The sequence below is a fragment of the Mesocricetus auratus genome, unplaced genomic scaffold (assembly GCF_017639785.1).
Source record: "Mesocricetus auratus isolate SY011 unplaced genomic scaffold, BCM_Maur_2.0 Super-Scaffold_100008, whole genome shotgun sequence".
Lineage (NCBI taxonomy): Eukaryota > Metazoa > Chordata > Mammalia > Rodentia > Cricetidae > Mesocricetus > Mesocricetus auratus.
In genome coordinates, this window is record NW_024429192.1 from 1,907,468 (window position 1) to 1,922,896 (window position 15,429).

Genomic DNA, 15,429 nt, shown 5'->3' on the forward strand with positions numbered 1-15,429 from the left:
CCTGCACACACTGGAGCTTTACTTGCCTTGAGGAGTAACCCACCTTATGAGAAATGGTGAAAGTGTGACCTGCAAACATGTCTCCCTCTCCCCACCCCACCCCCGTTGTGCCCAGAGTTTGGACCCCTCAAAGACCACCAAGGGGCCAGATCCGATGCAACCACTCCTCCGCCCAACTCAGAGGTGGAGCAGGAAAGAGACCTCGAGTCTCAGTGGGGACAGAGTAAGGTGTGAGTCTGGGAGCCCAGAAATTGTGTAGTGACAGTCTCGGAACTGGTGCACCTCTGGACAGAGGGTACCTTTCCTAAGTTGATTGGCTAACTAGAGTGGTGGGGAAATTGCAACATTTGGTGGCGTTTGCAGTGGTTCCTGCATTCCATCCTTCCAATCAGTAAAGATCCTGCCAGCCTAGTCTCTGATTGGTTCTTTACTATATGGGAGTGGTGGTGGGGGGATATCATATGTGTTTTTTGTTTTCGTTTTCAGTAAATAGGGCAGCTCAGGCAAGATCTGGGGGCGCAGAACATGCTGCTGAGTCAGGGGCCTGCATCCAACTGGGTCTTTTCCGCAGCGTGTCATGGCTGCAGAATTATCAAAGCGAGGGCCTGGGCCCTTCACCTCCCCAGTCCTCCATGCCTGCTTACTCTTCAACTGCAAGTCTCTGCCATTTAAAGGGAAGAGGAAAGTATTGACACTGCAGTCCTCACCCCACCCACCTGCCACACCACCCCAGGAGGACCACTGTGCTCCTGGTGAGGCAAGGTGCTAACAAAATTACTGGTGAATATCATGTAATTGATATAGGCAGTTGAGCAGCTCTTCCCGACCCTCGGAAAGTTCACTTTCAGCGATACAGCTCAGCTCATGGTTCCTGTGGACCACACTCAGTTCTTAGTTGAAGACTGCCGTTATAATATGTATAAAGAAAGTGTGAAAGTGTCACTTGTATCTATTAAGCTTGCAAGTTTAAGTTTCACTCAACAAAAACTAGGTCCCATGAGGACACTTTGTTGCAGAACAAAGGGGAAGTACTGACAATTCTGATTTTATAACTATGTAGGTAACTTGATGGGGGGGGCAGCAGCATAGGGTACTCAGCCTAACTGGAACTATAGGCTCAACCCACTACCAGCCACGGGTACACAGAGAAACCCTGTCTCAAAAAACTAACAGAGAGAGAGAGAGAGAGAGAGAGAGAGAGAGAGAGAGAGAGAGAGAGAGAGAGAGAGAGAGAGAGAGAGAGAACAAAAAGCATAGATCTGGGGGGCTGGAGAGATTGCTCAGAGGTTAAGAGCACTGACTGCTCTTCCAGAGGTCTTGAGTTCAATTCCCAGCAACCACATGGTGGCTCACAACCATCTACAATTCGATCTGGTGTATATGTAATAAATAAATCTTTAAAAAAAAAAAGCATAGATCTGGTACAGATTGTGGTGAGCAGAACTCCTAATGAGATCTTGCTTATTCATTAATTCTGCCATGGTGACGGGGACAACACAATGCAGAGATCCCACCACCTTGTATTCTTGAGGAGGTCATCTCAGGTTTAACTAGAATGTGACCGCCCTGATGAGAACCCTATGGAAGAGTATGCAAGATGACCTTCTGTGAATCTAAGGTCAAGATGCCCCAGCTATCATATCTTCTCTTAAACTGTGTGCTTGTGCAAATCTCCTCCTGCTGCCCATCAAGAGATGCCACAGCCGGGCGTTGGTGGCTCACCCACTCGGGAGGCAGAGGCAGGCGGATCTCTGTGAGTTCAAGGCTAGCCTGGTCTACAGAGCGAGTTCCAGGACAGCCTCCAAAGCAACACAGATAAACCCTGTCTCGAAAAACAAAAACAAAATAAGAGAGATGCCAGGACATGATTTCTGCCTTCTAAAACCCCGTGCTGGGATTAAAGGCATGCACCAGGATGGCCCAGCTAGCTCATTTTTTAAAGTATATATGTAATTTAACTTAATTTTATGTGCATTGGTATGAATGTGCCAGATCCTCTAGAACTGGAGTACGGATGGTTGTGAGCTGCCATATAGGTGCTGAGAACTGAACCCAGGTCCTCTAGGAAGAGCAGCCAGTTCTCTTAAGCACTGAGCCACCTCTGCAGCTCTACCATCCCCTGCACCGCGGCCCCCCCGTAGCTCTTATAACTTAATTTAACCTGTTTCTATGTTTTATATTGAGGCTTTTTACCTTTCACTCTGTATGTCCTACTTTACTGCTTTCCTTTGTAGCTGGCTAGCTGAACACAGCTCTCTCTCTCTCTCTCTCTCTCTCTCTCTCTCTTCTCCCCCTAGATTCCTCCTGTTGGGGCCTAGCCCCCACAGGGTCTCTGAGTTGTCAGCTGATAGACACAGGTGCATCCTGTTTTCTAGTCCTGGTTTACAGCCCCCTCATTGCCCCAATTGGGGTTTTTCTACTGTGTTGTAAGACTATATATAAGACTGCTCCCTCCTACAAGAGAGAGACCTTCTTAACACTTGCAAAGTAAAGACACTTCTTAGTACAAACAGCTGGACATCTGGTCTTTTCCTGATACCTCAGACTTGCTTGTGGCGTGGGCGCCACATCATCCTACTTATTCTAATCTCTGCCTGCCAACCCCACCTATCCCTCTACTGCCGAGCTACTGAACTTTCATCGTTTGATTAGACCAATCAGGTGCCTTAGGCAGGCAAGGTGAAACAAACACAACCTGTCTCTACACAAGTTAAACAAATGTAGCGTAAACAAAAGCAGCACACCTTCCTGGCCGGGCGTTGGTGGCACATGCCTTTAATCCCAGCACTCTGGAGGCAGAGGCAGGTGGATCTCTGTGAGTTGGAGGCCAGCCTGGTCTACAGAGTGAGTTCCAGGACAGCCTCCAAAACAATACAGAGAAACCCTGTCTTGAAAAATCAAAAAATAAAAAAGCAACACACCTTCACATAGTTAAAGGAATGCAATGTGGGATGATGCTCTTGTTCACTGCAAAGATTTTTCACTGGTGTTGGTTTAATAAAACACCATTCAGCCAGTAGCCAGGCAGGAGGTATAGGTGGGGCTAACCAGACTAGGAGAATTCTGTGGAGACGAAAGGCAGAGACGCAGTCACCAGCCAGATGCAGAGGGAGCAAGATGAGAATGCCATACTGAGAAAAGTCACCTAGCGACATGTGGCTTAAACATAGGTAAGAGCTTGTGGGTAATAAGCCTGAGCAACAGGCCAAACAGTTTATAATCAATATCAGCCCCTGTGTGTTTGTTTGGGACTGAATGGCTGTAGGACTGGGTGGGACAGAAACTCCCATTTACATGTGGCACCTAAATTTTGGCAAGAATTTCCACGTAAAACCTGACAAATGCTTAAAAAGGGATTCTAAACACAAAAGAACAGAGATAAGCACAGCTTCTTGGCAGCAGCATTTTCTCAGATGGGCTCTGTTTGCTCGAGGCTCCTTTAAGAGAGAATTCCTGACTTACATTAGAGGCAAAAACCCTCAAGGCTCCTTTAAGAGGCCCTGCTACCAAATAAATAATGTTTACAAGCAGCTGGCTGCATGCTTCTTGGTAGTGACATGAACCTACAAACTCCGAAGAGTTGTGACAATAAACCTGGCTCCCACCAGTATCCTCTATGAAGGTAGACACTCAGGAAGCCAAGGAATGGGGCAAAGTCAGCCACCAAAGCCACTGCTTTATTCCTGGCCAAGCCGTTCAGCTGTTTAAAGACTCAACTGGCCAGAGAAATATAGAGATACACAGTAAAGACTGATTCAGATGGGGGAAAAAAAACACCTCTAAATGGTTTACAGTGTGTTTAAAAATATATGTAGGATCGGGAGAGGAAATAAAATGGATAGAGGAAGTCCTTTAAAAAAAAAAAAGGTGGCTGGGCAGTGGCGGTACATGCCTTTAATCCCAGTACTTGGGAGGCAGAGGCAGGTGGATCTCTGTGAATTCGAAACCAGCCTGGTCTGCAGAACGAGTTCCAGGACAGCCTCCAAAGCTACAGAGAAACCCTGTCTCGAAAAAAAAAGAAAAAAGAAAAACCAGAGGGGAAAGAAGAAGTAGAGAAAACAAACAAACAAACAAACAAACAAAAAAGTCATGTAAAGATGGAAAATACACAGAGAATCTGGGTACAGTATGTTGTGTTGTCTTTAGATTATTTGACTGCTGAGGAAAGAGGAACAGCTGCTAAAAGACATTTGATTATAAACACTGCTGAACTAATCCAACATACATATTTCAAAGATGCCTTTACTCCAAATTTTAAGTCAAAAGATATATTACTTTGGAGAAGAGGTTTTGCTTTTGTTTTCACAGGAAATGAGAGGCTCTGGGTTCATTCTGGGTTAAGAAGAATCAGGTTTGGAGTTCGAGGCCAGCCTGGTCTACTGAGCGAGTTCCAGGACAGCCTCCAAAACAATACAGAGAAACCCTGTCTCAAAAAACCAAAAAAAAAAAAAAAAAAAGAAGAAGAATCAGGTTTGATTGAGGAAGACCCCCTGAAAAATCTCCAATGGTAATGGATGGCCCAGATGATCCAACATTTCAAAGCACCTCTATTTCAGGTTCTTCTGAGTTCTGCATCCAGAACAGCTTTAACACTGCTGGCTGAGATGATCCAGCCTCACAGAATACTCCAGTCAGGACTTGACCATAATCCTACATTTTCTCTGGGTCCCCATAAGATGACCAGCACCCCCAGTCAGCAGGAAGTGTAGGGAAAAGGGACCAGTCAAAGAAACACACCCTGAGCAGAGCCAAAGAAACACACTTTGGCCCTGCAACCAGAACCAAAGAAATGTACCCTGACCCTAAAACCAGTGCCAAAGGAACACACTTTGTCCCTGGAATCAGAGTCAGTGAAAGAAATGTACCCTGGCCCTAAAATTGGAGCCAAAAGACTAAAAAGGACCAGAGAAAGAAACACACTTTGGCCCTGAAACCAGAGCCAAATCTGACCCTAATCCTGTGTAAAAAAAGTAACCAATCCCGGAGCAGAGCTCTAGCCAATCTGAGCTCAGCACTGAAATCGGACCAATCCCTACTCTGGAAAAACTTCCCCAACCCCAGGAATCCCTATATAAACCCTGTGTATGTTCAGCTTGGCTGGTCCAGCTGTCTTCCAATAAACCCCTTTGGATGAGCTTCGGGTGAAGATCTTCTTTTGCGGCGGCGACAGAACAGAGGCGACTCTGGGCAGAGCAGAGCAGAGCAGAGCAAGCAGAGGCGACCCTGGGCAGAGCAGAGCAGAGCAGAGCAGAGCGAGCAGCGCTGTAACACTTGCCTGGGAAACCTTTCTTGGCAGAGCAGAGTTGTTACACTCTGCTCCCGGCTCCCTGCTCTCTGCTCTCTGCTCTCTGTTCTCCAGGAGCAGAGCTGAACTGTAGCAACTTCGCCCGAGAAACCTGCGGAGCAAAACTGCTACACTAGGCGAACATCCCCAGCTGGAAGACCCTGTCCTGCCGGAGTGGAGCTGATACACAGGAGAAGCCTTTCTCTGAGGCAAGGCTGTAAGCTGCCAAGCTTACTGCAACCTGTGGTGGTCCTTGGCTCCCGAGCTCCAGGATACCTTTCTACCTGAGCTGTGTAACACTCAAGTATCCTTGACTCCCGAGCTCCAGGATACCTTTCCACCTGAGCTGTGTAACACTGAGTATTCTGTGACTCCCGAGTGCCAGAATACCTGACCCACTCCTGTTCCATCCTGTCCTGACCCATCCCGACAAAACGCTTACAGGAAGTAGTCTAGAAAACTACACCCACATTGCCAAAAAATGGATTGTGGATGTTTATCTTTGTTTAACATGTTGGTTACAAGTTGTTACAGGATAATGGTCAGGAAAAAAAAAGCTAAACAAAGGAGACTAGATTCAGGGTTCTTGTTTTGAAAAGAAAAAGGGGGGGGCTGGAGAGATGGCTCAGAGGTTTATAGCACTGACTGCTTGAAGCGAGCCACACCATCAGGTTACCGAGGGGAGGAAATATGCAACAGAGTTTCACTTGAATATTATATTTATTCGCACATCACATGTCTCACATCAACTATATTTCTAACCAATCATCATAAGCAAAATAATCATCTAACAAATAAGCAAAAGGATCCTAGGGGCCATGATATAATATACCATGATCAGATGAGTGTGATGTGGGTACCTCCGTGTTCAGGTTCGGGTTTCCGCGTCTTCTAGTTCCTCTTGACCTGCTTGCACAGCAAAGTGTAGTGGCCAACTGGACACCAGTGCTCCGTCTTGATCTGACACGGGGTCACTCGGTTGGTTGGTGGAGGAGAGTCTGCTCTGAGGCTCGGACAGCATCTTACACTTAGTGCATCACAGTGCTCTGCTGGTGTCCTCCTTTGTGGGTTTTTTTTTTTTTTTTTTTTTGGTTTTTCAAGACAGGGTTTCTCTGTAGCTTTGGAGGCTGTCCTGGAACTCACTTTGTAGACCAGGCTGGCCTTGAACTCACAGAGATCCGCCTGCCTCTGCCTCCCGAGTGCTGGGATTAAAGGCGTGTGCCACCAACGCCCGGCTTCCTTTGTGGTTTTTATATGTTCCCTCTGAACTTTCCTCTATGCTTATCTATCAGCACATACACATCAACTTATCACTGCTGTTACCTTTCAAGCTCATCTCTCCCTCCAAACTATTTACAGTTTTGTTTTCACAGTCTGTTTACACGCTCCTTACACTGCTCTTCCAGAGGTCCCGAGTTCAGTTCCCAGCAACCACATGGTGGCTCACAACCATCTACAATTCAATCTGGTGCTCACTTCTGGTATGTTGGCAGAACACTGTATATGTAATAAATAAATAAATCTTTTTTAAAAACCGCCTTTAATCCCAGCACTCGGCAGGCAGAGCCAGGTGGATCCCTGTGAGTTCGAGGCCAGCCTGGTCTACAGAGAGAGTTCCAGGACAACCTCCAAAACAATACAGAGAAACCCTGTCTCAAAAAACCACAAAAAAATAAAAAACAAACAAGTGACCATGGATTTATTTAAAGAAACGGGGGAAATGATATTGGATAATGCTCTTGTTCACTGTAAACACTTACCATTCATATTGGTTTAATAAAACTCTGATTGGCCAGTAGCCAGACAGAAAGTATAGGTAGGGCTACCCAACTAGGAGAATTCTGGGAAGAGGAAAGGTAGGGATGCATTAGCCAGCCAGATGCAGAGAGAAAGAGAGGGCATTCCTGTTTCTTCTCCCTTACATCCTTGCCCTGCCCAGCCATCTCACTTTCTGTCTGTCTCTACAGACCTACAGACCTACAGACCTACAGACCTCCATAGTTAGCTAGTGGCAAGCTCCATCCTCTGATTTTCACAAGGCTTTATTTGTACAAGCAAGATATCACCACAGTGATATTCTTCAACAGTATATGACCTCCACTTTGTGGAGGTGCCAGCTGAGGCCAGAGAAGTTGTGAGCCACCTGGTGTGGGGTGTTGGGCACTGGACCTGGGTCCTTTGCAAGAAGAAGTCTGAAAGAGAAAAATGAAAAGGCGTTCAAATAGAAACCACATTTTATGTCACTTAATGATAAAAAGGGGAGTTACTTATTACCTTTTGCTTTGTCCTTTGTTATATCAAAATGATATACTTACAACAATTCCAAGAAAGAACACACAAGTACTTTTGCTTTTTTTTTGGTTCCTTCTTCCTTCCTTCCTTCCTTCTCCCTTCCTTCCTTCCTTCCTTCCTTTTTTCCTCCCCTCCCCATTGTTTCTGTTGTTTGTCTGTGTTTCAAGACAGCGTTTCTCTGAGTAGCACTGGCTGTCCTGGAACATTTTCTGTGTAACAGGCTGGCCTCAAACTCAGAGATCTGCCTGCCTCTGCCTCCAGAGTGCTGGGACTAAAGGTGTTTGCCACCACCACGTGACAAGGATTATGCTTTTAAAAAAAACTACCAAACAAGAGAAAAGCTAAGTTTCACTCTTGTCCTGCCAAGTTTGTTCACCCCACAGGTGACCGCTGGCTCCAAGTTCTTGCAGATTCCTTCTGAGATATTGACCATGCAAAGAATTGCTGTGGTATCGGCACCAGACACACCAAGACCAAGTTCTCAGCACAAAGTTTATTTGCCTCAGAGGGGCAAAAGGCAGGGAATAAGAGACAAAGACAGGAGATAGAGGGAGAAGGGATAAGGTGAAGGGATATTTGCCCCAGAGGGACAAAAGACTGCTTCAGGACAGAGAAGAGCCAGATTTGACCCATCGGCAAATGGCAGTTTATAAAGGAAAAGGGAGACATTTCATGTTAGGATGAGGTATTTGGTTCTGATTGGGCATGTTAATTAGGGTGGCCAAAAGGAGGCTCAGGGTGGAGGAAGGGGCCAAATAAAGGAACAGGTCTTGATGTCTAGCTTTAGGAATGTGATCTGTTTTTAGCAAGACAGAGGAAATAGGGGAAGGGGAAGGCCTGTTGGAGTCAGTCATGTTTGCTCTACACAGGCCTGCCAGAGCCCCTTCAAATTGTCATTTTTGCAGTGCACAAATAAGACTGGGACAAGCCGGGCGTTGGTGGCGCACTCCTTTAATCCGAGCACTGGGGAGACAGAGGCAGGCAGATCTCTGTGAGTTCGATGTCAACCTGGTCTTACACAGCGAGTTCCAGGACAGCCTCCAAAACAATACAGAGAAACCCTGTCTCAAAAAACCAAATAAAAATTTAAAAAAAGACAAGGACAGATGAGGCATTGCAAGGAAGTCTTACTGGGAGGGTGGCTTTACCCAGAGATTTAGGTTAGGGAATGTATTCGTCTAGATAGAATGAAAACAGCAATTAACACAGCCATGAAGTGAGGGTTGTCCAGCCTGGCTGGAGGAACAAAAGTCGAGAGAGTAGAAAATGGTGGACACCACTGAGGCAAGGAAAATGCAGAGTACAAATACCCTGAAAGTGTTAGACTTTTGCGAGAATAGTCAGCTTTCTTCAAAGTGGAAGGGAGAGGTCTTTGTTTTAATTGGAGTCACATGGTTGAGGTTCTAAAGAGTCACTCTTTTTTTTTCTATGTAGTTGCTCAACGCCAAGACACCTTGCCCTAAACCATGCTCTGCTTCCAACCTTTCACTCCAAGTGATTCTGTCGCTTTTCCTCCCTTAAAGTTCCAGCCGATCATATTTCATTAAAACATTTTTCTATAGACTCTCACTTAATTTGTTAGGGGTTGCCGGGTATTGGTGGCTCATGCCTTTAATCCCAGCAATGGGAGGCAGAGGCAGGTGGATCTCTGTGAGTTCGAGATGAGCCTGGTCTATAGAGCGAGTTCCAGGACAGCCTCCAAAACAATACAGAGAAACCTTGTCTCGAAAAGCCAAAAAAAAAAAAAAATTGGTAGCCGGGCGTTGGTGGTGCACGCCTTTAATCCCAGCACTCCGGAGGCAGAGGCAGGCGGATCCCTGTGAGTTCGAGGCCAGCCTGGTCTACAAGAGCTAGTTCCAGCACAGCCTCCAAAAGCCTCGGAGAAACCCTGCCTCAAAAATCAAAAAAAAAAAAATATTGTTAGGGGTCATGAAGAAAGAGACTATTACTCCAACTAACATCTCCGGGCAAGGCATAGTTCCTCCATCTCAGATTCTCTCCATAAGGCCACTTCAGGTTTAACCAGAATTTGATCTTCTTGATGGAGAGTCCTGTGGAAGATTACACAGATCTGTTCTAGGACCTGAGGCCAAGACGTCCCAGCTAACTTAGCTCCTATTATAAACTGATGGCTTGTGGAAACGTCCCCCTGAAGCTGCAGAGTAACATACCAGGGTGTGGGGTTTGCCCCTTAGTCTAAATGCTTGAGGCCACACTTAGGTCCTAACTCCCTGAGTGTAGTCACCTCAGCCTGCTGGGATAAAGACTTTTACTTAACTATAAACTGTGTCTGAGTGGTCTTCTCTGGTGGGCTCCCCATAACATTTTGGAGGCCCCAGTAAGGTCCCCAGAGACTGGACCGTGACACATAGGGACCTCTAGACCCCCAGGAGTAGGAAAAAGTGCACAGGCTAAGAACAACTCTTAGGGAGTGTGCACCCTGATATGTTCCTGTGCCCCAAGGAAATCCTCTGTGAGTGATTGGTGACACCAATGCTGTGCCACCTAGAAGGGAGGAAAAAAAAGGAAACTGGAAGACATCTGATCTGACACCTCTGGAATTAAGTCTTATTACATCTGGCTAGGAGACCGGAAGGGAAGTCAGACGTGACCATTAATCCTGCGTGAGACGTCTCCCAACTCCCCTGGTCTGTTCTGGTGTCTGAGTGTGTGGCGGTCAGTGCTATTTGTCTTTACTATGTTTCTCTCTGTGTGAGTATGGCTGTTCCTATACAGGGAGCGTGTTTCTCTCTGTGTGACTGTGGCTCCTATAAAGGGATTGTGTTTCTCTCTGTGTGTTTCCGTCAGCTCTGTCGGTTGGAGAGACAGGTCTGAACTGGAAGGAGAAGTGAGTGTGTCCCAAAAACACAGCCACCCAAAAGGGGATTCCCCGGAAGCCGGAGGCAAGAGAACCTCAGAAGAAGTGGTCCTAGAACCAGTGAGTGTGAAACCAAAACAGGAGCCATGTTATTGTTACCAAGCCACATGGTGATGCATTGTTGCCGATTCCATACCTTAAAAGAATAAGCCTAATTGTATCCTGAAAAACTGTTTCTAGGTCTATGCTGAACTAGTAACCCACCCTTTCTGCCTTGCTACACTCCTGAACCTGTAATAGACGCTTGTCCCCTTGCCTTACGAAAATGTGTCTTCCCAGACACCTTGATGACACCCCTTACACGTGATGTATTCTTTTTTGTTGTGGCTGTTGTTTTCCGAGACAGGGTTTCTCTGTGGCTTTGGAGGCTGTCCTGAAACTCACTCTTGTAGACCAGGCTGATCTCGAACTCACAGAGATCCACCTGCCTCTGCCTCCTGAGTGCTGGGATTAAAGGCATGCGCTACCACAGCCCAGCAAATTCTTGTACTTTTCTATACCAAAGGGCAGTCTTGGGCCCTGAGTCTCCCCACTCTTCTGCTTAAGGCTAGCAGCCAATTATCTCAACGGCTGTTTTCTACCCCAACCCTTCCCCATAAAGGGGGCCTCAAAAGTCAGTGAGGGGCTGCTCTCTGAAACCCCGACTTAGGGGGAGGCAGTCCTCCGGCCAGTCTCGTGTGCACTTCTGAATACAGCTTGCTTTAATCAGACAGACAAGGAAATGTTTTTTTCCTCAGGTGTAACATGAGGCTTCTCCCAGTCCTGGTAACCCAGTTTACTGGGCTGTGGAGAATACACCCTGGGGCGAGATTGACTGGAGAAATAAAAACTGGCCAAACAGGACAGATAACAAGGATGATAGATGTTGCCAGACGGCAGGCTCATCCTACTCTTGAGTGTGGGAAGGTGACTCGTGTCATCGTTTGGGGGAAGGCCACTAAGAACAAGGGCATATGGGCTTGGACTCAGACCCCTTGAAGATAAAGATGAAGACGCCCAGAGTTTACTAACCTAGGAGTCACAATCCCCATCAGCCCCAAACCTGGACACAGGAATTCAGAAAAACCACAGACAGGGAAACTATCTTTTGAGTCGATCTCTGCTGTCATATGATGTCCCTTCTGGGGATTTATGGGTCTAGAGCAGGGTCAGGGGTCAGTAAATCAGGTTGTTGGGAAGACTGGCTAGAAAAAGGCCTTCAGGAATTACAATTTTATGCATCCTCTACCAAGGGCAAGGCATCTGCATCACATCTTCCAATTACCTGGCTTTTAAAATTAATTTATTTATTTATTATGAATGCAACATCCTGCCTCCATATCTGTCTGCACACCAGAAGAGGACACCAGATTTCATTATAGATGGCTGTGAGCCAACATGTGGTTGCTGGGAATTGAACTCGGGACCTCTGGAAGATCAGTCAGTGGCCTTAACCTCTGAGACATCTCTCCAGCCCCAACCTGGCTTGTTTGTACTAACGGACTGATTAAACGAACCCCGGTTCAATGGAAAGCCACACCCCCACTCTATGTATACTGGTTATCCTCCAGGTATAGACCTATAACGGAGAAAAGGGAGGAGCTCATATTGGCCTTGGGTAAAATGTTAATAAAGGTCAAATGGACCCCAATTCTGTCTCTGATTCTAGTAGGGCTAGCCAGTAAAACCGTCATAAGCACCTTAGCCTTGACTGCTGGGAATCAAAACCTTGGGGAACTCAGTTCCCAGATAGACTAAAGACTTAGATCATTTGGAGAATTCTATTTCCAGGCTGGAGAGCCAAGTTAACGACCTCACAGAGGTAGTCCTAGAGAACCGAAGGAGGCTGTATCCTCTTTTTATGAAACAGGCGAGCAAGGGGTAGGGGTGGGGATGAGGGGTGGAGGGGACATGGACATGGCCTTGCATGGTTTCCATGACAACCAACCAGGGGTAATTATTAGTGGAAACCCTGCCATGATCAGAGAAGACCTCAAAGAAAGGAAAGAGAGGGCTGGAGAGATGGCTCAGCGGTTAAGAGCACTGACTGTTCTTCCAAAGGTCCTGAGTTCAATTCCTGGCAACCACATGGTGGCTCACAACCACCTTGAATGAGCTCTGATGCCCTCTGCTGGCCTCAGGCAGAAGACTGTATACATAATAAATAGATAAAATATTAAAAACAGTATAAATAAAGGAAAGAGAGACAGATTAGATGATTGGCATCAGTCATGGCTGCCCACCTTACTGTCAGCATTAGCTGGAATGTTGACTCTCTATTCTGGTCAAGCTAATGCTGGGACCCTGCATCCTCGACTGCATGGCCAAGTACATCAAGAACAATCTCAGTTAAGTGACCAGTCTCCTTAGAACCAACTGTGCAGCCCTAGAACGGGGCTAGTTAATGACTCGTGCCCATAGTGGGGGATGTGACGGGGTAAGGCAGTGCAGAGGTTTGTCTGCCTCTTGTATTCTTGCTCGGGCCATTTTAGGATTTAGACAGAATTTGATCTCCTTGATGGAGAGCCCAGTGGAAAGTTACCCAACTCCGTATTCTAGAGGGTCAAGATGTCCCAGCTGACTTAGCTCCTGTTAAACTGATATGTTGTGAAAACGTCCCCCTTGCAGCAGAGCAAGATACCAGGATGGAGTTTTTGTCTTTAAAAGCCCCTTGGTCGTGCCGGGCGTTGGTGGCGCACGCCTTTAATCCCAGCACTCCGGAGGCAGTGGATGATCTAAGCGAGCTCAAGGCCAGCCTGGTCAACAGGGCAGGTGGATGATCTAAGTGAGTTCAAGGCCAGACTGGCCTACAGAAGTCCCGGGACAGCCAGCTACGTAGAGAAACCCTGTCTTGAGAAACAAAAACAAACAAACAAAAAGCCTCTCAGTCTAAGTGCTCTGGGCTACACTTGGGTCCTCAATACTTGAGTGTAGGTCCTAGCTGGTTGGAATGAAGACTTTGAATTGGTTATAAACGTTGTCTGAACGGTCATTCTGGTGAGCCTCCTGTCATAGGCAAACTTTACTTTTTTGTTGCTTTGTTTTTCCAGACAGGGTTTCTCTACGTAGCTTTGGCTGCCCTGGAACCTACCTGCTCAGTAGACCAGGTTAGCCTCGAACTCAAGAGACAAAAATCAAGAGGGTACAACTGGAAGACAGAACAGAGACAAAACCGTGACAGTGTCTTCTCAACATTGGCTGGACTCGGACCTCACAGTCATTTTGTTAAGGTTTTGTTTTTTAGAGACAGGCTTTCTCTGTTACTGTTGGCATTTCGGAAGGGTTTCAGCACCAAATGTAAGCGTTTCGGGATGGGTCGGGACAGGATGGAACAGGAGTGGGTCAGGTATTCTGGCATTCGGGAGTCACAGAATACTCAGTGTTACACAGCTCAGGTGGGAAGGTATCCTGGAGCTCGGGAGCCAAGGACCACCACAGGTTGCAGTAAGCTTAGCAGCTTACAGCCCAGCCTCAGGGAAAGGCTTCCCCAGTGTATCGGCTCTGCACTAGCAGGACAGTGTCTTCCAGCTGGGCATGTTCACCCAGTGTAGCAGTTTTGCTCTGCATGAGGTTTCTGGGGGAAAGTTGCTACAGTTCAGCTCTGCTCCCAGAGAGCAGAATGCAGAGCAGGGAGCGGAGTGTAACAACTCTGCTCTACCAAGGGAAGGTTTCCCAGGCAAGAGTTACCGCCCTGCTAGCTCTGCTCTATCAAAGAAGATCTTCACCCAAAGCTCATTGAAGGGCTTTATTGGAAGGGAAGAATGGGTTAGCCCGAACAGACACAAGCTGAACAGACACAGGGTTTATATAGGGCTTCCAGGGTGGGGATTGGTCAGATTTTAGTGCCGAGCTCAGATTGGCTAGAGCTCTGCTCAGGGATTGGTTTTCTGCACAGGATTAGGGTCAGATTTGGCTCTGGTTTCAGGGCCAAAGTGTGTTTCTTTCTCTGGTCCTTTTTAGCCTTTTGGCCAGGGTGCATTTCTTTCACTGACTCTGATTCCAGGGACAAAGTGTGTTCTTTTGGCACTGGTGTCAGGGTACATTTCTTTGGTTCTGGTTGCAGGGCCAAAGTGTGTTTCTTTGGCTCTGCGAAGGGTGTGTTTCTTTGGTTCCTTTTCCCTACAGTTACATTCCTGGGTGTCCCGGGAACTCGATTTGTAGACCAGGCTGGCCTCGAAATTTAACTGAGATCCGTGTGCCTCCCAGCTGGACCTCACAGAATCTCATCAGCCTGAAAAGATCGGCCCACAGCTTCAAGCTAATCTGTGGAATAACAGCTTCTAATCTGTGAAATACAGCAGTGGGCGTCGGAGAAAACAAGGGCAGGGGGATTAAGACAGTTGCATTAAAAAAAAAATCTCAAAAGTTGCAAGAAACAAAAGATTCGAACTCCCTGAAGTGCATACAGGTTTTGCAGCAGGTAATGACACACGCGGTATTTCTTACAATCGAGCAGCAGTAATACGGCTGCAGGTAGGACTCGACTACCCAGCCTCGCTGCCCGCCTTCTCTCGGCGTAGTCAGTAATAGCCGCTTTCCTTAAACAAAGAACAGTTGCGTGCAATTAGCCCGGCTTCGGAATTCAGAGCCTAAAAACCGAAGCTCTGCAGTTGGGGGGTAGGGGAAGGGATGCAGCAGGCGGGAACTCAAGCCCGAGATGCCCGCAGCTGCACGCGCTACAACCTAACAAAGTCACGTTAAAACACCCCGACCGCGCCAGCGTGAGGGCAGCCCAGGCGCGCGGGAGAAGCTGCGCCTGCGCAACCAGCACGCACACCCGCGCCCGCCCGCACGCCCGTGCACCCTCCGCCACGCCGCCTCTCTTCTCCCGGACCGCGCCTGCGCCGCCACGGGCGAACGGCAAATCCCTCCGGGGCATCCCCCAACCGTGGCCGCCTTCCTTCTAGCAGATTCCACGGGCGGGCGCTCCGGGTGGGGGAGGAATAGGCTCGCCTGGCTCGCGCCTGGCTCGCGGCGGCGCATTGTGGGAGAAGCG